Source organism: Staurois parvus, unplaced genomic scaffold (genome assembly GCF_062004578.1).
Source record: "Staurois parvus isolate SC_StPar_1 unplaced genomic scaffold, SC_StPar_1.0 ptg000187l, whole genome shotgun sequence".
Classification (NCBI taxonomy): Eukaryota; Metazoa; Chordata; class Amphibia; order Anura; family Ranidae; genus Staurois; species Staurois parvus.
Window position 1 is genome coordinate 2,094,774 of NW_028317983.1, and position 25,890 is coordinate 2,120,663.

Consider the following 25,890-nt stretch of genomic DNA (forward strand, 5'->3'; position numbering starts at 1 on the left):
ACGGCCGACCAATTAACCCACTAACGGTGCGAAAATCGGGCTGATTTTTTTTTTCGGCCGAAAAATCGGACAAATGGCCTGTCTATGGCCTGCATTAGGCTCCGTTCACACTAGTGCGATTTCAGATGTGACAGGAGTCGCACAGATTTGCATGACAATGGAAATCACGTCGTTTTCAATGGTGCCTGTTCACATCAATGTGACTCAGCATGCAGCAATTTTGGAACGATTCCTGTACTACTTTGGTGCGATTCCAGCATGATTTTGGGCCCACAGATTATACAAAATCAAAGTTGCATTCAAGCAGCAGTACGTAATTGCACTGAAATTCGGGTCCAAATCAACAGTGTGAACCTAGCCTGAATCTTCTCTATTCTAACCAAAGGCTGGAACTGGGCAAATATGACGATCAAATGAATGTCACCAGCAGATCGCAAAGAAGGAACCGCGTCATCCTCCAAACAATGCTGCGATAAAACTCAAACACAGCCGCTGTGTTGCAGACTTTCCAGCGTGGGTTCTGGTGGCAGCTGAAGGGTCACTTCTATCTCGGCATCTATCAGAAGAGTTTGTCATTCTTCTGCTGCTCTCCCTGTGTGCGTTGTATCGCAGTTATGTCAGCTATTCTGGCAAAGTCTGTCAGCAGCCTTGAGTGTGAGACGGACCTGTCAGAGCAGCGCAGCGACAACCTTCAATCCTCCTATGAACGACGTCGGGAGCCGCTGGGAGGCAATTACAGCAAAGCCGACTCTTGTGCAAGTCAGACATTCCAAGCAGAGAACACTATCTGGAGATTTTATAAAATGCGTGTAATAGCCCATTCGCACTTATGCGACTTGTCATGCGACTTTAGGGTTCAAAGCCGCATGACAAGTCGCACCCCATGTTTCCCATTGAGCACCATTCATATCTGTGCGACTTCAAGTTGCAGCGACTTGAAAGTAGTTCCTGCACTGCTTTGGTCCGACTTTCATGCGGCTTGAGGGCCATAGACATAAACCCTCCAAAGTCGCACCTGAATGACATATATGAGACTTTTGTGCGGACTTTGTAGATCAAAAACAATCCTCCTTAGTCAAAGCCAAAGTCATACCAAAGTCACACTCATCCAAAGTCGCATCAAAGTTGTTTCAAAGTCACATCAAGTCGCAATGAAAATCACACGATTTCGAAGTCACACAAGTGTGAATGGAGCCTAAAAAAAATAAAAAAAAAAAGAATATGTTATACTTGCCTACTTTGTGTAATGGTTTTGCACAGAGCAGCCCTGAACCCCCTCTTCTGGGGTCCCCCCTGCCACTCCTGGCTCACCCCTCTGCTCCATGCAACAATTTTGCCCAGAGCAGCCCTGAACCCCCTCTTCTGGGGTCTCCCGTAACTCCTGGCTCCCCTCCCCCTGCAATAATTTTGCACAGAGCAGCCCTGAACACCCTCTTCTGGGGTCCTCCCTGCCGTTCCTGGCTCCTCCCCTCTGCTCTGTTGAATGGTTTTTCATAGAGAAGCTTCCAACCCCCTCTTCTGGGGTCCCCTGCAAGTGCTGACTGCTCCTCTCCTTCTTCGTTTGACCCCCATAGCAAGCCACTTGCTATGGGGGAATACATGCAGGCTCAATCCTGAGCTGGGCTCTGGGCATCTATTGATACACACAGCACAGCATAGCTCTGACTCCTACTCTCTGCTCACAGGATTTGATTGGCAGGAGCAGGAGCCAATGGCTGCTGCCTCTGTGAACAGAGATAGAGGCGAGAGCCCCTGCATATGGGCACAGCACTGGATCGAGATAGGACTAGGGTAAGTATAAAGTATAAAGGGGAGTGAGGGGGCGATACAAACACTGGAATATTTTTACCTTAATGCAGGGAATGCATTAAGATAAAAAAAAATGTCCTGGCTTTAGAACCACTTATCAGTGGACTGTGCAGTCTCCAGTCAGTCTGTTAGGTTGGAGAAGGGAGGAGGGAAGCAGGAAGAGGAGGAGCAGGGGAGTGCCTTACCATCCTGAGCTATGGGGCTGTGTGTTTCTATTGATGTACACCAGGGGTGTCAAACTCAATTTCATGGTGGGCCACATCAGCATTATGGTTGCCCTCAAAGGCCAGTTGTACCTGCAAGACTAGATGTCCCGAACACCCCACCCTCCCCTACATCACAGTACACCCCCCTTACCTGCTGCTGCCGGGAAGAAGTTGGAGGAGGAGCTGGGAAGCAGAAGATGCAGGGTCTGGAGGAGGACCAGAGGGCTGGATTCTGCTGAATGATTAGACCAGGGGAGTTAGAGATGAGGGGGTGCTGCGGCTACACAGAAAAGCGCAGGATCTATAGGAGGATGAGGGGGTGCTGTGGCTACACAGAGAAGTGCAGGATCTGCAGGAGGATGAGAGGGTGCTGCAGCTACACAGAGAAGCGCAGGATCTGTAGGAGGATGAGGGGGTACTGCGGCTGCACAGTGAAGCAAAGGATCTGTAGGAGGATGAGGGGGTGCTGCGGCTGCACAGTGAAGCGAAGGATCTGTAGGAGGATGAGGGGGTGCTGCGGCTGCACAGAGAAGTACAGGATCTGTAGGAGGATGAGGGGGTGCTGCGGCTGCACAGAGAAGCGCAGGATCTGTAGGAGGATGAGGGGGTGCTGCGGCAGCACAGTGAAGCAAAGGATCTGTAGGAGGATGAGGGGGTGCTGTGGTTGCACAGTGAAGCAAAGGATCTGTAGAAAGATGAGGGGGTGCTGCGGCTGCACAGCGAAGTACAGGATCTGTAGGAGGATGAGGGGGAGCTGCGGCTGCACAGAGAAGTACAGGATCTGTAAAAGGATGAGGGGGTGCTGTGGCTGCACAGAGAAGCGCAGGATCTGTAGGAGGATGAGGGGGTGCTGTGGTTGCACAGTGAAGCAAAGGATCTGTAGGAAGATGAGGGGGTGCTGCGGCTGCACAGAGAAGTACAGGATCTGTAAAAGGATGAGGGGGTGCTGTGGCTGCACAGAGAAGCGCAGGATCTGTAGGAGGATGAGGGGGTGCTGCGGCTGCACAGTGAAGCGCAGGATCTGTAGGAGGATAATGGGGTGCTGCGGCTGCACAGAGAAGCGCAGGATCTGTAGAAGGATGAGGGGGTGCTTTGATTGCACAGAGGAGCACAGGATCTGTAGGAGGAGTTCTGTCCTCCTCTCTGCTGCCAACTGCTGGGACCAGGGGTGGGAGGGTTGCAGAGATGAGCCTCTCGTGGGTGCATGGAGAAGTGCAGGATTTGGCGGAAGAGTTCTGTCCTCCTTCCTTCTGCCAGCTGCTGAGAAAAGTGGGGTGCCACAGCTGCAAGGGAGGTCTGAGGGCCACATGAAATGGCCTGGAGGGCCGCATTCAGCCCTCGGGCCTTGTGTTTGATACCTGTGATGTACATGGTGCAGGGAGACACAATTTTAAGTCCTGCATAAAAACAGGAAACCTGGGGCAGTGGTCATGGCACAAGTCTAAACTGGAACCTAGGCAGGGATTAAAAGACAAGGGCTAGCGGCAGGGACTGACACTCCTCTGAAAAGCGATCCACGCTTGGATCACTGTTCAGAGGCATCTGATCACAGCACAGCGCACTTCCGACTTGTGTTGCAGTGCACATAGAAAACAATTGTATCCAGCGCCCGTTAACAGAAGCTGAGGAAGAAGCAAAGAGGAGCACTACAGAGTGACAGCTCTGAGTCTGCTGGGGCTGCCGACATCACAGCCAAGATGGCAGCACGTAGCAGCAGTCTCTGGGCTTTTGGATGTCTACACAAGGAAGGTTCTTACAGATATGTCACCATGATAAATGCACATCTAACTTCATGGGAAGATTTCTACTGAAATGAACGACCTGGTGACAGGGTCACTTTTAAAAAAAAATGGCATTCCCGATTAAGTGCCAGTCCCATCAGCAGTCAGCTGTGAATGGAGGGCTGTGATGTAGACAGTCCTGTCAGTGTGTGTGCAGGACGGGAGAGGATTAGCCTTCCTGTGGGATCAGGTCCTGAGTCAGTGCAGTAATGTGTCTGCAATGTGCCAACACAGTCCTTTCACCTCCACGCAATCATGTGTAATTCTGCATTGGCACACAGTCTCCCATATTGTTAGTGTAATCCTAAGATCAACTGTGCGCCTCTATAGTCCATCGGGGGGGAAAAAGGAGCCAGAGAAAAGGACTACTTTATTAAAAACACAGCGCCGTGCTCTCCTCGGGTCGCCTTTGACCTTCTTTTGTTTAACGGCGACCATGTAAAAACAATTCACGTGGGTCAGCGAGCCTGGCAGGACCTGCTTACTGGCAGGGGGACGCGGTACAGCGATGCGAGGGAGCGCTAAGAGAGGATATACGCCAATAAATGCAAAGCAGTAAAAACGACAAGAGATGTATTGTTTATTTTATTTTAGTATTGTTACTGAATGTTATATGCTATTCTATTCTATTATTAATTATCATATATATTATATGGGCAGCACAGTGGCTTAGTGGTTAGCACTTCCGCCTGGCAGTTCTAGGGTCATTGGTTCAAATCCCAACCATGGCACCACCTGCCTGGAGTTTGCATGTTCTCCCTGTGCCTGTGTGTGTTTCCTCTGGTTTTCTCCCACACCCCAAAGACATGCTGGTAGGTTAATTGGATCCTGTCTAAATTGTCCCTAGTATGTGTATATATGAATGTGAGTTAGGGACCTTAGATTGTACGCCCCTTGAGGGTTAGGGACTGATGTGAATGTACAATATATATGTAAAGCGCTGCGTACATTGATGGTGCTATATAAGTACCTGAAATAAATAAATATAGAAAGTCAAATCACTAAAATCCCATATAAGCATAAAAATGTACCTTAAGCCATACTTTTATTTTTATTTCAAATAGATTTTGGAAGGATTAGAACACCTGTCAGGTTTTTGCCTCTATTGGGGCATACCTGGGAACCTGCTGGCATTGGCCCAGCAAGGCTGGGCTTTTGGGGAGGTGGCTGGCTTGGTATCAGCTCTGCTCAGTTCTCCGGCTCGGGGCCATGCTCCCTCAAACTTGATATGGCATGACTGTAACTCTGGTACCCAGGGGTCTCCAAACTACATCCCATGGGCCACATCTGGCACAATACAAGCCCATAGATCAGATTGGTTCAGGTCAGTAGAGGCTGCTTATGGTCTCTGCTTAGACCTGATATATAGGGGAACTCTGATAGGGACCCTGATGTAAGGGGGCTTTGATGGGGACCCTTATATAAAGGGGACTCTGATGGAGATCCTGCTGTAAAGGGAGACTCAGATGGGCACCCTGATGTAAGGGGGGAGTCTGATGGGGACCCTGATGTAAGGTGAGACTCAGATGGGCAACCTGTTGTAAAGGGGGAATCTGATGGGGATCCTGATTTAATAGGGGGCACTGATGGGGACCCTGATCTAAGGGGGGCACTGATGTGGATCCTGATCTAAGGGAAGGACTTTGATGGGCACCCTGATGTAAGGGGGGGGTCTCTGGCGGGGACCCTGATGTAAGGGGGATTGCTGATTGGGACCCTGATGTAAGGGGGAATGCTGATAGGGATTCTAATGTAAGGGGAACTTTGATAAGGACCCTGATATAAGGGGGGCTCTGATGGGGACCCTTATCTAAGGGGGGACCCTGATCTAAGGGGCGTCTCTGATGGGGACCCTGTTGTAAGGGGGAGTGTTGATGGAGACCATGATAAGAGGGGGGCTCTGATAGGGATTCTGATACAAGGGGGAATTTGATAAGGACCTTGATATAAGGGGGACTCTGATAGGGACCGTGATGTAAGGGGGGTCTCTGTTGGGTACCCTGATGTAAGGGGGGACTCTGATAGGGACCCTGATATAAGGGGGGGGGGACTTTGCTGGGGACCCTGATGTAAAAGTGAATTCTGTGATGTAAGGGGGGGGGGCTCTGATAGGGATGTAAGGGGGATTTTGATAAGGATCCTGATGTAATGGAGGAGTCTGATTGGGATCTTGATGTAAGAGGGAATGCTGTGATATAAGGGGGGGGGACACTGATGGGGACCCTGATGTAACGGGGGACTTTGATGGGGACCCTCATGTAACGGGGCACTCTGATAGGGATCCTGATGTAACGGGGGATGCTGATAGGGACCTTGATGAAAGGGGAAAGGGGGGGTGGGGACAACTCGGATATGGATTCTGATGTAAGGCGGAATTTAATAAGGACCCTGATATAAGGGAGACTCTGATGGGGACCCTAATGTAATGGGGGACATTGATGGGGACCATGATGTAAGGGGGGAGTCTTATGGGGACTATGATATAAGGAGGACCTCTGATGTAAAGGCGAAATTATGGAGACCCTATTATAAGGGGGACTCTGATATGGACCCTGATATGAAGGGACTCTGATATGGACCCTGATGTAAGAGATGACTCTGATTGGAACCCACATGTAAGGGGAGCGAATGATAGTGACCCTGATTTAAGGGAAAACTGATTTTTTTCATCCAAAAATCGTTTTGTATAGATCGGCAGCACTGATACACTTATCATATTTTGATTGATCAGATTGTGAGATTACATGGTGGAAACCGACATGCAATTGTTATGATCATAGATTACAGCACAACTTCGCTCTCTCAATCAGTATGAACTATTTTAACCCTTTTGCTTTTAGCCAGGGGCGGACTGACAACTCATGGGGCCCCCGGGCAATAGGGGATCATGGGGCCCCTGCGTCCTTGCCCAAACTCAAAAAAGCCTATGAAAAAGGTACCAGGGGCATTCATGGGGCCCCCTATTGACCCCGGGCCCTCGGGCAGTGCCCGAGTTTCCAAATGGTCAGTCCGCCCCTGCTTCTAGCATTATTAAATAGATAGGAAGGTAAATTATATTTGAGGGCAGCACAGTGGCTAAATGGTTAGCACTTCCTCCTGGCAGTACTAGGGTCGCTGGTTCGAATCCCAACCACAACACCACCTGCCTGGAGTTTGCATGTTCTCCCTGTGCCTGTCTAAATTGTCCCTAGTATGTGTATGTATGAATGTGAGTTAGGGACCTTAGATTGTACACCCCTTGAGGGTTAGGGACTGATGTGAATGTACAATATATATGTAAAGTGCTGCGTAAATTGACAGCGCTATAGAAGTACATGAAATATATAATAATAATATTTACTTTTAAACTTTACATTTCTTCAGTTTTTTCCTGGATTCCAGGCCTAGGCAAATGATGTCATACATCCCAGGAGTCTTCATGGGAGCAGGGCCTCTCTCAGCTAAGCGCACACCCCCTGTCTGCATGTCTGTGCTAAAGGCAGATGGATCCCAGGAATTAAATGCTACGTGAATCATCTGCCCTTACTCAAGACGGCCACAGATATAAATGCTAGTGAGGTTTCAAAGTGATTTCTTAACAAAATAAAGTATGGCGACAGAGATGGATGGATGGTGAGTTTGCTTTAAATATTAAAATGAAGTAAAGTGGAGCTCCAGGCTCCCCCCAAAAAATTAAAAGTCAGCCGCTACAAATACTGTAGCGGCTGACATTCAAGGACACTTACCTTTCCAGGGGTCCAGCAATGTCCTCACCCAGCCGATTCTTCAACCGTACAGGTGATGGCATCTTCAGTAAAGGAAACCAGAAGTCAAGGCTTCACAGCCGGTCTCCTACTGCGCATGCGCAAAGTGTGCTGTGCTTCGTGAATGTTCTGCAGTCTTCTGGGACCTGTGAAGTGTCCCAGAAGGCTGCGGTGGGGGGACATACTTCCACATCTGACTGGAAGTGTAAAACCAGGTACTCCCCCCCCCCCCCCCCAAAAAAAAATGTGCCAAATGTGTCAGCGAAGGGGAGAAGAAAGCAAACAAGCAGACCGTCCCTTTTGGGTGAAGTTCTGCTTTAAATAGCATTTTGGGTTTGTGGTGCTCAGATGCAGTGTAGTTCTGCTTTAACTATTGATCGAAATCCACTTTCCCGTGCGAGGTATATCGATCAACTGGGACTGATTATTCCGATCAGAAGAGATCAGTCAGAAAAGAAATCGATCAGCATGTATGGCCACCATAAGCCCCCGGTTCACATATATGCGGCCGTGCGGGTCGCGTTTTGCGCAGACACAAGAGCCCAATCATTTGAATGGACTCCCGTGCCCCGGGACACACAGGGAAGAAGTCCCTGCACTTCTTCTGAAAACGCAGCCCACACGGGAACCTCGGTTCCCAGTAGGGTTGCGTTTTCCAGTGCGGGCGGCGTGCCATTAGAACGAATTGCTCCTGCCCGCGGGTCCGCATTCCTCTGTGCGGGTGGTGCGGCTGCACAGATTTTCGTGCGGATCCGCAGCCGCACCACCCGCACATATGTGAACCTAGCCTAACTCCTGGCCTGGCCCTCCTTGCTGTCCCTGGCTTCAAGGAACTGTCACTTAGAGTGAGGTCACACCTCCTGTTCCAGAGAACCTGAGCCAGGCCAGTAGGTTACCAACTGCAACTGCCACTTCCATACTTTCCACACTACGGGTTTCCTTTGAACCATTTCCCATGTAAGTGTTTTTATTTTTCAGTAGGAGAGCTTCCCTTTTATTGTAATTTCCTTCTTAATGTCTGCATGACAGTGATTAAAAGTTCACCCCGAGCAGTGAGGTTAGTGTTGCAATAATAAAGGCCGGAGGATGACCCCTCTTCCATCTGGCAGCCATACTTCTCACTAATTCCATCACTCTGAGACATGTCCAGGGCACGGCCATTGCACTGCCAAGATTGTGTTCCTCACACTCTTAGCTCAACACCTCCCTTATAATAGCTCATCCTGTCTGCAACTACCTTCATCTGGGGTCAGAACAGGAAAAATGGAGCAAAGGAAAAAAAAAACGGACATATTTATTTTTACTTTCATTCACATACAGCCAACAAATACTGCACTGACACATTCAAAATGTTTCCCGTCACAGGGTGACAACCTGCAGAACATGCAGAACAAACTGCAGAATTTCACTGCAGAACAAACAGTTGTCACCCTATTTAAACAGGTGGAAAAATGAATGTATTCTTGGGGTTGGTAGCTTCTCCACTGCAAATGACTTCCAATATCTTTTTGGTTTTGTAACAATCTGAGATTGAAAATGAATCGGCCATTTAGGACTTTGTTACTAAAGCTTTGGTCTCTGAAGAGCGATCCTCATTCGGATTGATCTACAGGGAGCATTTGACAGATGGAGAGGACAAGCTGTATCGCCTCCTCACTGCTTGCTTCAATCCCTTGATCGCTGCACTAGAAAATTGCAAATGGTTACGGGGTGCTTGCAAAGTGGCCCTATTCACTTGAATGGGTTGGGTTGAGTGGGCTATACGCCCTCTGAAAGCGACATGGAGCGTCATTCATGCCCCTGCACTTTTACCGCCCCTCAACTGCAATCCCCTTTAGTTGGTTGGTGGTGTACACATGCCGTGGCTGCAATGATTTGCTTCAAGCTGTAATGTGTATACCACCAGCCACTGCCTCTGCAGCTAAAGGGAGTTGCCTTTGGGAGGGAGGGGATGGGGGGTAAAATCGTGGATCAGCCACAGGGTTTTACCACACTCCAAATGCCAGTGTAAATGAGCCCTTAAAGATTTTTTTAAAATTAAAATTAAAGGTTTTATCACAGAGCCAACACGTTTCCGGGGTCAGAGAGCTCCCCCTTCATGAGGACTGTAAAATACAAAAAAACATACAAAAGATGTGTAAAGGAAGTGAAACTGAAATACAATCTCATACGGATTTATAAAATGTATACTGTAAAGTCCTTGGTGCTGATGAATAAGATAATATATTTAAAAAATATTAAATAATATATACAAAATGGTATTGACACATACAGTGAATGCAGGGTCCTGGGAGACCAGATATAGTGAATGCAGGGTCCGGGGAGACCAGATATAGTGAATGCAGGGTCCGGGGAGAGCAGATATAGTGAATGCAGGGTCCGGTGAGACCAGATATAGTGAATGCAGGGTCCGGGGAGACAAGATATAGTGAATGCAGGGTCCGGTGAGACCAGATATAGTGAATGCAGGGTCCGGGGAGACCAGATATAGTGAATGCAAGGTTCGGGAGACCAGATATAGTGAATGCAGGGTCCGGGGAGACCAGATATAGTGAATGCAGGGTCCGGGGAGACCAGATATAGGGAATGCAGGGTCCTGGGAGACCAGATATAGTGAATGCAGGGTCCAGGGAGACCAGATATAGTGAATACAGGGTCCTGGGAGACCAGATATAGTGAATGCAGGGTCCGGGGAGACCGGATATAGTGAATGCAGGGTCCGGGGAGACCGGATATAGTGAATGCAGGGTCCGGGGAGACCGGATATAGTGAATGCAGGGTCCAGGAGACCAGATATAGTGAATGCAGGGTCCAGGAGACCAGATATAGTGAATGCAGGGTCCGGGGAGACCAGATATAGTGAATGCAGGGTCCGGGGAGACCAGATATAGTGAATGCAGGGTCCGGGGAGACCAGATATAGTGAATGCAGGGTCCGGGGAGACCAGATATAGTGAATGCAGGGTCCGGGGAGACCAGATATAGTGAATGCAGGGTCCGGGGAGACCAGATATAGTGAATGCAGGGTCCGGGGAGACCAGATATAGTGAATGCAGGGTCCGGGGAGACCAGATATAGTGAATACAGGGTCCTGGGTTTAGTAACACTGTAAGCTTTGACAATAAAACCTGAAGGCTGATTGGTTTCTATGCAGAGTTGCACCATCTTTTGCACCATACAGTTTTAGTAAATAACCCCCCATTATGAGAATCAGTCACACTGAAGAGATGTAAGAAGCGCATATAATGAAACACAATAATTTCTCAGCCAATCAATATTTTAGAATCGTTGGAGAATTGAACCAGAGAATTTTAGAAAAAAACGATTTCTTGCAGTTCAGATTAAACTTAGAAAACACCACATCCTGGCTGCGATAGTATGGAGTTCAGCCTCTGCTCTATATATAAAGCACCACAAACCAGAGCTCAAAACTTTAACCAGTTCATGACTGTCCATGTTAACGCCACACCATTAAGGAACGCACCTCTGACTGAAGGCATATACACATTGCTTTTTTGGGGAGTATGTTCTGTCCAGTGTGCAGCTGAGCCTCCAGATTTATGGTGTCCCTAGATGGCTTTCCTCCTATGGAGCCAGGTGCCATTGGCTTTGGTTCCTGACCATGTGACCACCACAATGATCATAGTTTACACCTAAAAACCTGCCTCCATGTCAAGAACTAGCATAGCTACAGCAAGGAACTGGTGTTTCTGGGCCACGTGTATCCCTCCCACCTCAACTTGATGGCCATCAATGGTTTAAAGTGAGCAAAGCCGCCGCCGCTATACTCCAGTTGATTAAAGCCACACTGCCTTATAAACCTGCCCACATGGAAGACAAATATATTTTAAAAATATTCTTCCCAAATATATTGACATATATTTGACATACTACAATTTTGTCTGTATTCAATATATTAAAAAAAAAAAAAATATATATATATATATATATATATATATATTATTATTATTATTATACAGTATTTATAAAGCGCCAATAGTTCGCTCAGCGCTGTACATTACAAAGGGAGACAGAACATGTGACAGAACAATACCAATACAATGCAATATATATATATATATATATATATATATATATATATACATACATACATACATACATATATACATATACACACACTGTATGCCGAAATGCATTTTTTATATATTAAAAAATATATGAAAAATATTTTTTAAAATATATTTTTTAAAAATATATTCTTTGGATTTTTTTTAACATATGAAAAAGTAATTTTAACATATGTTTTTACATATATTTGTGTACTGTCCGTGATACTTTTTTTATTTGTACTAACATACAATTTTGAGGACAAGCTTTCGGGGAACGTCCCCTTCTTTAGGTCTAATACGGCTACAATCACCTCAATACATATATTTGTAAATGCATTCCAAAAATGTAGATTAAATGTATTTTTAAAGACATACAGCATACTTGAAAATGTATTTTTAAAAATATTTTTCATATATTTTGTAATATATAAAAAAAGCATTTCAACATACAGTGTGTGTATGTATGTGTGTGTGTGTATATATATATATATATATATATATATATATATATATATATATTTTTTTTTTTTTTTTTTTTTTTTTTTTTTTTATTTTCTTAAATATATTGAATACGGCCAAAATTGTAGTATTTCAAATATATGTCAATATATTTGGTAAGAATATTTTAAAAATATATTTTAAAATATATTTTTCTTCCATGTGGGTGTGCAGCTCAGATCATAGAACTATCTTATCCCCTCGACGCCGAGCGCACACGCAAATATGCGGCCTCTCGGCGTCTGGGCCTTGATTGCAATTAGAAACTACATATGTACCCTGCGCGCTCCCAGCTCATATGTCCGTGACTCATGGAAAGGTCCCAATCTCCCCTTTCGATTGGGACCTTTTCTGATCATGTGACGGCGAATCATGGCGGTCACATGACCCTAAAACTCTGCTCGCCTCCCGGCTTCTGAAACTCTTAAAGGGCCGGGAGGCGCCGGTGCGAAGTGGTTAAAGGACAAGTTCACCTTTAAGAAAACCACCCTAGACCCCTAGACAGTCCTAAGATGACACCCCACCACCCTCACCCTGGTGCTTACTTACCTCCTTGACTGCAGTGGCCACCTTGGTTATTAGTATCTAGGAGGCCACAATGTTCACAGGAGGTTAGTAAGCACCGGAGTAAGGAAGCATCAGCTCAGGACAAGGGCAGGGAATGGGGTTTGGAGAATTTACGTAGGATGTGTAACCCCTAACAATGAATGTCTCTTATTTACTCCCTTTTGGTGTGGTGTTTAAAGAGGAGCTCAAGTCTCCCCTGGAGACTTCGGGTCCAAGCGCCGGTTCCCATTGCGCATACACGAGCCACTGTTCGCTTTGTGAACGGTTCCGCAGTTTTCTGGGACCTGTGATGTGTCCCAGAAGGCTGCGGGGGAAGGAGAAGGGGGGGGCAAACTTCAAGTACCCACTCCCCCCAAAAGTGCCAATGTTTAAAGAGAAGGGGGTAGGATGCAAAGAAGCGTAACTACCCTTTTGGGTGAAGTTTCGCTTTAACAAGTAGCCTCTTTCCATCTCCTCACCAATAGATACAAAAGAGACCAACAAAGCAGCTCTCATAGGGCAGTATTTATGTAATTAAAAATGAAGCACCATAAAAACAATAAGGTATTGGTCTCACATTATAACGTGACACCCTCATTGATGTCAGTGGAAGGAATAGTGCCCCATCATTGGTGTCAGAGGGAGGAATAGTGCCCCATCATTGGTATCAGTGGAAGGAATAGTGCCCCATCATTGGTATCAGTGGAAGGAATAGTGCCCCACCATTGGTATCAGTGGAAGGAATAGTGCCCCATCATTGGTATTAGTGGGAGGAATAGTGCCCCATCATTGGTATCAGTGGAAGGAATAGCGCCCCATCATTGGTATCAGTGGAAGGAATAGTGCCCCATCATTGGTATCAGTGGAAGGAATAGTGCCCCATCATTGGTATCAGTGGAAGGAATAGTGCCCCATCATTGGTGTCAGTGGGAGGAATAGTGTCCCATCATTGATGTCAGTGGGAGGAATAGTGCCCCATCATTGGTGTCAGTGGGAGGAATAGTGTCCCATCATTGATGTCAGTGGGAGGAATAGTGCCCCATCATTGGTGTCAGAGGGAGAAATAGTGCCCATCATTGGTATCAGTGGAAGGAATAGTGCCCCATCATTGATAGAAGTGAGAGGAATAGTGCCCCATCATTGGTATCAGTGGAAGGAATAGTGTCCCATCATTGATATCAGTGGGAGGAATAGTGTCCCATCATTGATATCAGTGGGAGGAATAGTGCCCATCATTGATATCAGTGGGAGGAATAGTGATCCATCATTGGTGTCAGTGGGAGGAAAAGTGCCCCATCATTGGTGTCAGTGGAAGGAATAGTGCCCCATCATTGGTATCAGTGGAAGGAATAGTGCCCCATCATTGGTGTCAGTGGGAGGAATAGTGACCCATCATTGGTGTCAGTGGGAGGAATAGTGACCCATCATTGGTGCCAGTGGAAGGAATAGTGCCTCATCATTGGTGTCAGTGGGAAGAATAGAACCCTGTTGTTATTGTCAATGGGAGAAATAATGCTCTATCAGTGTCAGTAGGACAAATTCACTACATTTATTATTATTATTATTATTATTACATCGAGTTTATATAGCGCCAAAGGGTTTGCTCAGCGCTGTACAATAGGGGGGGGGACAATACATGGCACAGTACAACAAAGACAGACAGCGTACGAGGGGTACACAGTTTAGCAGTATTCACTATTGCCTGTTTTCAATATGCAACAATTATAAAATAGGCGGAACATTTATTATTTGTAATACTTACGGTATATTGTTGCACAAATTGACATTTAAAAAAAAAAAAAAAAGAGTAAAATAGAAAGAAAAAGAAAAGACTAAGACGCTTTATCTTCTACGCTGAAAGTTCCGCTGTAAAAGATGTCAAACTGCTACAGCTGTTGGAAAGTTGCTACAGGAAGATGCTTCATCAGATACCACAACCACTTTTCTACTACGCAGCAGAGAGTGCAGAAAAAACCCGGCAGGGAATAAAAAATGTTGTTAGAAAATTCCTCCTGCACAGCTGGACTCCCCAGCAGAGTTTACTATGCAAATATTAACTTTGTGATTGGCAGTGTTTGCAAAAAGCTTGGGGGGGGATCTCCCTAAATTTGGCTGAAAGTGATCAGTTTAATTACCACCTTAATCAGCCACAGAACCTGTGTAGTTAATATGTGTTCAGTTTTAAAGGGATGAGGTGGAAACCCTACCTGGGCACACGGTACTCCTGGACACAGTACTGGACCTGAGCTCAGAGTTCTCCTGGGCACAGTTCAAGACCTGAGCTCACAGTACTCCTGGACACAGTACTAGACCTGGGCTCATGTACTCCTGGACACAGTACTAGACCTGGGCTCACAGTGCTCCTGGACACAATACCAAACCGAGGCTCACAGCACTCCTGGAGATCGTACTGGACCTGGGCTTATGTAGTTCTGGACAAAGTACTGGACCTGGGCTCACAGTACTCCTGTACCCAGTACTGGACCTGGGCTCACAGAACTCCTGGACATAGTACTGGACCTGGGTGTATGTACTCCTGGACACAGTACTGGACATGGGCTCACAGTACTCCTGGACACAGTACTGGACATGGGCTCACAGTACTCCTGGACACAGTACTGAACCTGAGCTCACAGCACTCCTGGACATAGTACTGGACCTGGGTGTATGTACTCCTGGACACAGTACTGGACATGGGCTCACAGTACTCCTGGACACAGTACTGGACATGGGCTCACAGTACTCCTGGACACAGTACTGAACCTGAGCTCACAGCACTCCTAGACATAGTACTGGACCTGGGTGTATGTACTCCTGGACACAGTACTGGACATGGGCTCACAGTACTCCTGGACACAGTACTGGACATGGGCTCACAGTACTCCTGGACACAGTACTGGACATGGGCTCACAGTACTCCTGGACACAGTACTGGACATGGGCTCACAGTACTCCTGGACACAGTACTGAACCTGAGCTCACAGCACTCCTGGACATAGTACTGGACCTGGGCTTATGTACTCCTGGACACAGTACTGGACCTGGGCTCACAGTACTCCTGGAGACAGTACTGGACCTGGGCTCACAGTACTCCTGGAGACAATACAGGACATGGGCTCACAGTACTCCTGGACACAGTACTGGACCTGGGCTCACAGTATTCCTGGACACAATATTGGACCTGGCTCACAGTCCTCATGGATGTAGTGCTGGACCTGGGCTCAAAGTACTTTTAGGATCACCTCTCTCCACCACCAAGGAGAGGAAGCAATTAGCTGCAAAAGGGGGAAAGAAGAAAGCTGGAGTTTAGCTTCAAAGCTGAACACCAAAGAAACAGCTAAATACAACAAATGAAATACATATGATGGAGGTGTTTCAACTGCCAAAGTATTTTTATTTTTGGCTATCCAGTTTTGTGATTTACACAGCTCTGCCACACAGCAGTGTCTTTTTTTTGTTTTGTTCTTTTTATATCAGTCTTCTCTCTTCCTCTGCACTATAGCACTCAGAAGACCGGAAAATTGGAGGGCAATTTTGTGAGCTAATAACACAGTTCTACACTGCGCATATGCAAACAGATGGAGAGAGCAAACTGAGCAGAGCTGATGAACTATCTGTTCTTCCACTGTCCAATCAACAGGCTGCAGATGGCGAGATGAAAGCATTTTGCTTGATTGCACTGTCCACTGTTAGCCCTTTCTAGCGAAGACTGGAAGTTCAGGGATGCAGCACTGAGACAGCAGGAGCCAGCAGCATTGAAAAAAAAATTTAAACTGCAAGTGCAGGATTAAGTTTTAGCATTTTAGCAAATAGTTTACTGGGGAGTGTTTATTTTTTTGTGTGCCATATGCTAAACCAAAAAAACACTGAGGGTTGAATGCTACTAGATGCAGTAAGGGTGGAGTAAAGAGGTAGCATGGTGAGCGGAGCAGGTGAGAGAAGTGTGGGAGGAAGGGCAGGCTCGTGGCTTTGTGACCTCTTTTGTGACAGCCTGCCTTTTGTTTCCTGTATTTGTTTTTTTTTTCTTATTATTATTTCTTTGAACAGTGCCAAGATTCTCTATAAACAATACAAAACACCAGCACAAAAATACATTTATAGAGTAACTATTCAAAAAACATCAAAACATACTGCAGGCTGGCACATTTCCACATCTCAGTGTGCAGAATGTTTTACTGAATTCCATCCCAGATATAAATCAGAAATAAAGATGGATCTATACTCAAACCCTTTATTTTTAACAACCACTCATGGAATCCAAGCTAAAAGACAACCCCAGAATGCTGCATTGTCTCCATGGAGAGGAAAGATGATGAGGGATTGGTGTCAGCAGGAGGTGGAGGTAAAATTGCCTGAAGATCATCTTCCTTCAAGATCCTCCAGAGAGACCACATGACTAATGCTGAGGCCCCGGGTCAAAACGACTCCATATAAAAATGTTACTTTAAAGCAACGGTCTTCAAAGTGCTGCCCATGGGCCAGATACAGATACCTTTGCTTGTTTTTATTCGGCTCTTGGGGCACTATTCTTCCCATTTATACAAGGCACTATTCCTCTCACTGACACCTATAATGAGGAATTATTCCTCCCACTGACACCAATGATGAGGAATTATTCCTCCCACTGACACCAATGATGAGGCACTATTCCTTCTGATGACACCAACAGTGGAGTTGAATTCTTCCCCTGACACCAACCATGGGGCACTAGTCCTCCCCCTGATACCAATGATGAAGCACTATTCTTTCCACTAAGAACAACAATGGGGCACTATTCCTCCCACTGACACCAACAATGGGGCACTATATCTCTAACTGATGCCAATGATGGGGCACTCCTCCTCCAAATGAAACTGACAATGAGGCACTATTCCTTCTACTGACACCTACAATGGGGTACTATTTCTCTCACTGACACCAATAATGGATCACTATTCCTTCCACTGACAACAATGAGGCACCTTTCCTACCACCGATACCACTGATGGGACACTATTCCTCCCACTGACTCCAACAATGAGACACTATTCCTCCCACTGATACCAAGAATGGGGTACTATTCCTACCACTGACACCAACAATGGGGCACTATTCCTCCCAATTACACCAACAATGGGGTACTATTTCTTCCACTGATGCCAATGATGGGGCACTCTTCTTCCAAATGAAACCAACGAAGAGGCACTATTCCTTCTACTGACACCAACAATGGGGTACTATTTTTCCCATTGACACCAATGATGGGGCACTATTCCTCCCACTGACACCAATGATTGGGCACTATTCCTCCCACTGACACCAACAATGGGGCAACTATTCTTCCCACTGATACCAATGATGGGGCACTCTTCCTCCAAATGAAACCCACAATGCAGCACTATTCGTTCAATTGATACAAACAATGCGGCACTATTCCTTCCACTGGCACCAATGAGGGGACACTATTCCTTCCAATGACTCCAATGATGAGGCACTATTCTTCCCACTGACACCAACAATGGGGTGCTATTCATCCCATGAACACTAACAATAAGGCACTATTCTTCCCACTGACACCAACGATGGGGCACTATTCCTCCTCCATAGGCACTATGTCATTTTCTTACTCTCACTGACCACCAAATCTGAAACATTGTCTACTCCCATTGACATTGGAGTATTTTCATAGTCTGACCCTCAAAAGTCTGAAGGGCAATAAACTGGCTCTTTGTTTAGAAAGTTTGGAACCCCCTTCCTAAAAGCAGCCCTGTCAGTACCCTGCAATAGAAGAGGTATTATACTCACCTCTCCAGCAGCTCATGTCTCCTACCTTCCCATATCCTATAACTGAAGCCTCCACCATTCCCATTCCTCACTGGACACTTCTGAGTGTGTTGGATGCCGTGTCCCCCACCATCCTCAGCTGCGTATATTGTTACATTGTACAACTTTTCATTTATACAAATATCACTTTCCCATACTGCCTTCCTGCCCCAAGTCCAAACATAAAACATCCAACTGAGCCCCATAAGGTACAGCTTACACTTTAAAGTGGTTGTAAACCCTTACATATACCCAGTGAAGTGACTGGCTTCAGGTGATACACAGAGATGAAACAAATCCTCCTACATAAGTTGTACTTGTTTATCTGCGGCCATCACTTCTCTTCATTCGTATACAGCTTGTCTGAGAGTTCCAAAAAAAAAGGGGGCGGAGAGCTGAAATTACACCCTGCAGAGCTCAGTGAGGAGAGCTCTGAGAGGCGATTGGAGGGAAGAGACCCCCCCCCCCTCCTCCACACAGCTCACAGGAACAGAGCTGAGGCTGTTAATCTGCTGGAGGTCCCTCTCCTGTCACCATTTTTCTCTTGGTGTCAGGAAAACTAGTCAGAAATGATTCATGCTGATAGCAGAGGAAGGAGGCAGCAGACAGAAATGACACTCCGTGCTCTGGATTGAGGCAAGCCCACATTATAGAGGGATATACTTTGTTCATATTTCATGTCTGAGATTTACAACCACTTTAATACATAAAATCTACTCAAATATATTCAAACAACAAACCCCTTTACTTTTAATAAATGCCAATTTAATACAAGGTAAAGGACAACCCCATATTGGCACTATGGGGGTTATTTACTAAAATTTCATGGTTCTGCATAGAAATCAGCTTCCAGGTTTTATTGTCAAAGCTTAGTAGAACAAGCTGAAGTTAGAAGCCGATTGGCTACCATGCACAGCTGCACCAGATTCTGAAGGGCAGAACAGCGGTTAAATGGTTAGCACTTCCGCCTGGCAGTACTAGGGTCATTGGTTTGAATCCCAACCACAGCACCACCTGCCTGGAGTTTGTATGATCTCCCTGTGCCTGCGTGGGTTTCCTCCAGTTTCCTCCCACACTCCAAAGACATGCTGGTAGGTTAATTGGCTCCTGTCTAAATTGTCCCTAGTATGTGTATGTATGAATGTGAGTTAGGGACCTTAGATTGTACGCCCCTTGAGGGTTAGGGACGGATGTGAATGTATAATATATATGTAAAGCACTGCGTACATTGGCAGCAGTATAAAAGTACCTGAAATAAATAAATAAAATAAATTCTGAGTGCTCCAGTTTTGGTAAATCTTCTCCTTTATGTCCATGTTCTTATGTGCCAATAAGAGGCTGCAATCTGCAAGATAAGAGAAGGGACTGGCCAGAGAGGGATCAACATGGATTGCATTATATGCAAACTCAGAATCCTAAGCAAGTTCCCCATTATTAAGTGGTTACACCTATTCAGAATCTCATGTTTTGTTTATATGGAAGCCTTTTAGGACCTGAACACACCTCTCCATTTCTGCTACATAGTGCAGCTCAGTAATTAAAAGGACAGGGATGCCTGAAGTTCTTGGATGATCCTTTGATGGAGCAATAAGTTATACTCACTGTGCTGTAACCCCCTTTGTATTTGTATTTTGTTTATTATGGTTTTGGTAAGGTTTTATCCAAGGTTCCTACAAAGGTGAACTGAAACTTGAAGATCATGTTTTTCTAATCTTGCTGGAGTATAACTAGGCGGATGTGGCAAACTAACAAGGCAGCAACTGGCATCATATAGAACCGAGAAGGTGCAAAAATGACAGCGATGGACCAGATCGTTCGCAAAATGATTGTACAAAATTGCACAAATGACTTGCTATCGCTTCAGTTAGTTTTGCTATGATTGGATATGTTAATATAGATGGAAGAAAAAATACCCATTTACTAACAAGAACCCCAATGACCCAAAACTGATAACTGAATTTCATGAACAGTGTCATTCTGAAACGTACGATTTTACAGAAATATTCGTATTACAGACCAAAAATGGGTCTAATATATATATATATATATATATATATATATATATATATATATATATATATATATATATATATATATACACAGACATACATACACACAGATCCAGAAGATAGAGTGGAAACGCCTCATAATTTGCACAGGAGGTACAGAGATCTCACTAAAGGAGGCCCCAGGAGGTAGAGGAAATTGTCAAGTTTATCTATTATCTATTAGTGCTATAAAAATTCTGTATAAAAAGTAGAAATATTATTATTAATAAAATTGTTTTTAAAAACGGTTTCCTCCGGGTACTCTAGTTTCCTCCCACACTCCAAAGACATGCTAGTAGGGTAAATGGATCCTGTCTAAATTGTCCCTAGTATGTGTATGTATGTATGTATGTATGTATGTATGTGTGTGTATATATATATATATATATATATATATATATATATATATATATAGTATGTGTGTGTGTGTAAGTAAAGCACTGCATAAACTGAGCACGCTATTTAAGTACCTGTAATAAATAAATAATACAATATATTTCAACAATTAGTCCCAATTAATTCACCATATAATAGAGATGAACAAAGGCAGACATGTTTGAAGTCCAGCTTGGATGACAGCTGTTGGCTCTTTATAGATCCTGTACAGGGGCGGACTGACCATTTGGAAACGAGGGCCCAGGGTCAGTAGGGGGCCCCATGAGATGCCCCTGGTACCTTTTTCATAGGCTTTTTTGAGTTTGGGCAAGGACACAGGGGCCCCATGATCCCCTATTGCCTGGGGGCCCCATGAGTTGTCAGTCCGCCCCTGATCCTGTATAATAGTAGAATTATTTTGACTACTATTACCAATATATATAATATATATTTAATATAATATAACATAATAATATATTGTGACCACTAGTCTCAATAATTTACCATATAATGGAAACTAACAAAGATAGATATGGTTGAAGTCCAGCCTGGTTGACAACTGTTAGCTCTATACAGATTCTGTGTAATAGTAGAAATATAATATAAAATGATAATAATTTAAAACATTATTTATATTATTGTTGTTATTATTACTACTATTATTATTTTATAATATAATCATATATTTCAACCATTAGTCTAATTAATTCACCATATAATGGAAATGAACAAAGACAGATGAACAAAAGCATGTTTGAAATCCAGCCTGGGTGATAACTTTTAGCGCCATACAGATCCTGTATAATAGTAGAAATAATAATAATATTTATTTTTTATTAGTATTATTATTGATTATTCTATAATATATTAATATATTGCAACCACAGATTCAAATAATTCACCATATAATGGAAATGAACAAAGACAGACAGATGAACAAAGGCACGTTTGATATCCAGCCTGGGTGATAACTTTTAGCACCATACAGATCCTGTATAATAGTAGAAATAATAATAATATTATTTATTATTATTAATATTCTATAATATAATAATATATTGCAACCACTGATTCAATTAATTCGCCATGTAATGGTGGTGAACAAAGACAGACAGATAAATAATGGCATGTTTGAAATCCAGCCTGGGTGACAAGCATGGCTCCTGTCATAGATACACTGGAGGAGTGAGTGTATCCACCCAGAGACAGGAACGCTGTTATGTTACAGGAATAGCAGGAAGAAATAGAGGAAAGCAAAAAAAAAAAAAAACCTAAATGCAGCCATTCAACCACATGTAAGGACTGGTAAGCTACAATATATTAAAAAATTAGTTTTTTTAGGTTTGGATATGCTTAACTTTCTGGCAAAAACTAAAATATCAATTTTGGGTGGCCTGACCCTTTAACAAAACCTGGCAAGCCAGCACTGCATAAGAAAGAGACCATACTGTGGCAATTTTAGCTGATTTCCTGTTGTCCTTAAAAGTGCACATATTAAATACTTAAAACTGAACTGCAGACAGATTAAAAAACATGCGATGCTGATGTATACATTTACATTTGCATACAGTTGGCACAAGTACCTACATTTGTACCAATATTAGGTCCCTTTCACAGGGGCGGACCAGATCTGACCACCCATTGTTCTCTATGGGGAGTTGGATGTAAACAGACACATGTCCCTTTTAACCCTGAATCCCATTATTTCCAATGCAGGCTTTATACATCTCTTTGCTCAGTCACTAAACGCTTGAAAAAGTACATGAACTTTTTTTTTCTTTTTTTTTGAGCTGGGTTGCGCATTTCTGGTCCAGTCTTGTAGACTTCAATCAAAGCACCTAGAAAACCCTTGATAGCTTGATCTGTTTTTGCATGCATTTTGGCAACAGTACAGCTGTTGTCTATCAGGAGATATGCCTAAATGTGCAAAAATGCTTTTAAAACAACAAATAAAAAGACTATACGTGTGCAAAAACACACAAAAAAACCCCTCCTGTATAAAGAGCTATTAGATGTGGATGGAAGCCTAGGGACTGATTTACTAAAGGAAAATCGGCTGTTCACTATGGAAGGAAAGTTGTACTTTACAGGGGAATTTTTGCCAGAGGTTAGCAAATGAGGTGAAGCTCTGTTGACCTCCATCATCCAATCATGCGCAAGCAAAAATGCATTTTTTTTTGTTTGTTTGTTTTCCTTGCACCTTTAACTTCAGCACATTCATTAGGCTGTGGGGCAGATTCCCTTGCAAAGTAAAAAGCCTATTTGATTTTAGTAAATCAACCCATTAGCATTCTGATCCTTCCTTTTCCAATATGTAGGCTGGTGGGAGGGTGTGTGGACATGACACCCCTGTATTTCTTATTTCCAAAAAAGAGAGTGGTGTCACCTTGCTGGCTGAGCTAACACAGATACTCTATATGGATCACAAACCTGGCTGGATGGAATTACAATAAGGCCTCATTCACATGGGTGTTCCGTGTATCCCTGTGCAGGCAGTCCCATTCATGTTATTTGGAACAGAACAGTGTATGGGCACAGGTTCTGGTCCCAATTTGACATCCATAGGAGCGGGTCTCCAAGCACACACTGCCTTGGGGACCTGCGCCCACATGGCGGTCAAATTGGGAGCAGCGGCAATGTCCATGCAGCCTCTGCATCCCAACTGACATGAATGGGACTGTCTGCACGGAACACCTGCGCATCCCCACTTAAGTATGCCCATCTGAACAAGGCCTAAGACACTTCATATCTGTGTATATAGCTGTCTGCCTCGAGTTCAGCTTGAGTGATGTCAAAGCAATTTTAAACAAGCGCCGTCCTCTGATTTACAGCAAAATAAATTAGCTCCGTACCTTTTTCACGACCGCTCTGAACGATCCGCCGTTATTTGTAGATATCCATCAATTCATGGAAATAGCTGCAGCAGAATATTTTCCAGCTGAGTTAATGCGGTTCCCCAGAACCGCGGCAGATTGTCTTCCAAATTTGAATTCTATTTTATCTGGAGAGGTCGGATAGCAGCCGTGATGAAAAGACACTTGCTCCGACTATATCCTTAGAACTCGCAGCCAAGAATCCAGCTTCCTCCAAAGACATCATGGCCCGCAGATGTTTATTATTGTAAATCCCGAGAAAGATCCACAAATGCCACCGAGGGAGAAACTTTCATAAAAATAGTCCTGGAAAACAAAAATAATGAACAACTGATTATCCCAGCTCTTAAAGCAGACCTCCGGCTAGTATAAAAACACTCTTTATGATGATTAAAAAGAAGGAAAAAAAAAAAGTATTGTGTTTTAAAGTGTTGCCAGAAGAACGTCTTGAGATCTGTCTTTATATTACTTTTATATTACTTTTCTACCATCGCCTGCTTAGCAGAAATCAGAAAAAGGTGTCTGTTTTGTATTGTATAATGTGGCCAGCCTAACATGTTTCAGACACTAGGAGCTGAAGGGAGAGGTGAATAGACAGGTTAGAGACGGAGGAGAGTGTAGAGAGGAACTCTGTATTGCTGACATGCTGTACTTCTGGTCCAGCTCAGGGAAGACGCTCACACATGCTTGCTCTTGCACTTACACTATATTGCCAAAAGTATTGGTCGGCCTGCCTTTACAAGCCCATGAACTTTAATGGCATCCCAGTCTTAGTCCATAGGGTTCAATATTGAGTTGGCCCCGCCCTTTGCAGCTATAACAGCTTAAACTCTTCTGGGAAGGCCGTCCACAAGGTTTAGGTGGGTGTCTATGGGAAGGTTTGACCATTCTTCCAGAAGCACATTGAGGTCAGGCACTGATGTCGGGGGAGGAGGCCTGGATCGCAGTCTCCGCTCTAATTCATGCCAAAGATGTTCTATTGGGTTGAGGTCAGGACTCTGTACAGGCCAGTCAAGTTCCTTCACCCCAAACTCACTCATCAATGTCTTTATGGACCTTGCTTTGTGCACTGGTGTGCAGTCATGTTGGAACAGGAAGAGGCCATCCCCAAACTGTTCCCACAAAGTTGGGAGCATGATATTGTCCAAAATGTCTTGGTATGCTGGCATCTTAAGAGTTCCCTTCACTGGAAATAAGGGGCCAAGCCCAACCCCTGAAAACCAACTGTCAGGGATCCCCTCGATCCCCGCCGCGATGGTCCCGGCGCAGGCGCAGTGTACCGCCCTGTGCAGGGACTCGAGCACTAGGTCCGGGCCGGCCGCGGCGTTCGAGTTCGCGCATGCGCAGTAGAAGCCGCGGCCGCCCGTTGGGCACCAATGGCAGCGCAGGGCGGGATATTTAAACGACCCTGAGCGGTCATTCAGTGCCTTCTGGTCTTACCTGTATCCTGTATCTGCGAACCTGTGAATTGTAAGTTGCTGACCCGGATTGTGCCTTGACCTTGCTGTATTTCTCCTGCCCTGACCTTTGCTTTGCCTGACCTCTCTCCTGGATGCCCCCTATTGGATTTGACCTGCTGTTGCTGACCTGGCATGTGACCCGACCATTCTATGCCCGCTGCCTTGTACCTTGCCGTCCTCTCTGTTACCGACCCGGCCCGTCTGACCTTGCTCATCCATCCATCCCGAGCAGTGGGGTCTGCTGACCTCCTCATATCAGACTCTTCCCCGTGGGAGCCCTTGGCGCATACCACTACCACTGACGGACGCACCCAGTAGCCACGACCTGGTCTCAGGGGGCTCCAAGTCCATCCCCACCATCAGGGGCCCTGGTGAACAAGCACCCTGGGACTTAGACTCCGTGCGCTGGGGACGCCTATTCAGTGGAGAGCTAGTGGTACCGCCAGGCGGTCCCTTACACCAACCCCACACCATAATCCCCCTCCACCAAACTTTACACTTGGCACAAGTATTGTTCTTCTGGCAACCACCAAACCCAGACATGTCCATCGGATTGCCAAACAGAGAAGCGTGATTGGTCACTCCAGAGAATATGTCTCCACTGCTCTAGAGTCCAGTGGCAGCATGCTTTACACCACGGCATCCGACACTTTGCATTGCACTTGGTGATGTAAGGCTTG

At 45.1% G+C, this 25,890-nt stretch overlaps 1 long non-coding RNA gene across 2 annotated transcripts in view; it reads right to left on the reverse strand.

Moving 5' to 3' along the window:
* The window catches only part of LOC149462024 (uncharacterized), a 389,135-nt gene that overhangs the window by 190,834 nt on the left and 172,411 nt on the right, over positions 1-25,890 (reverse strand). For both annotated transcript variants that reach the window (XR_016312724.1, XR_016312725.1), the window contains exon 3: positions 23,730-24,056. This is a non-coding gene — a long non-coding RNA (uncharacterized LOC149462024). The remainder of the gene's footprint in view (positions 1-23,729; positions 24,057-25,890) is intronic.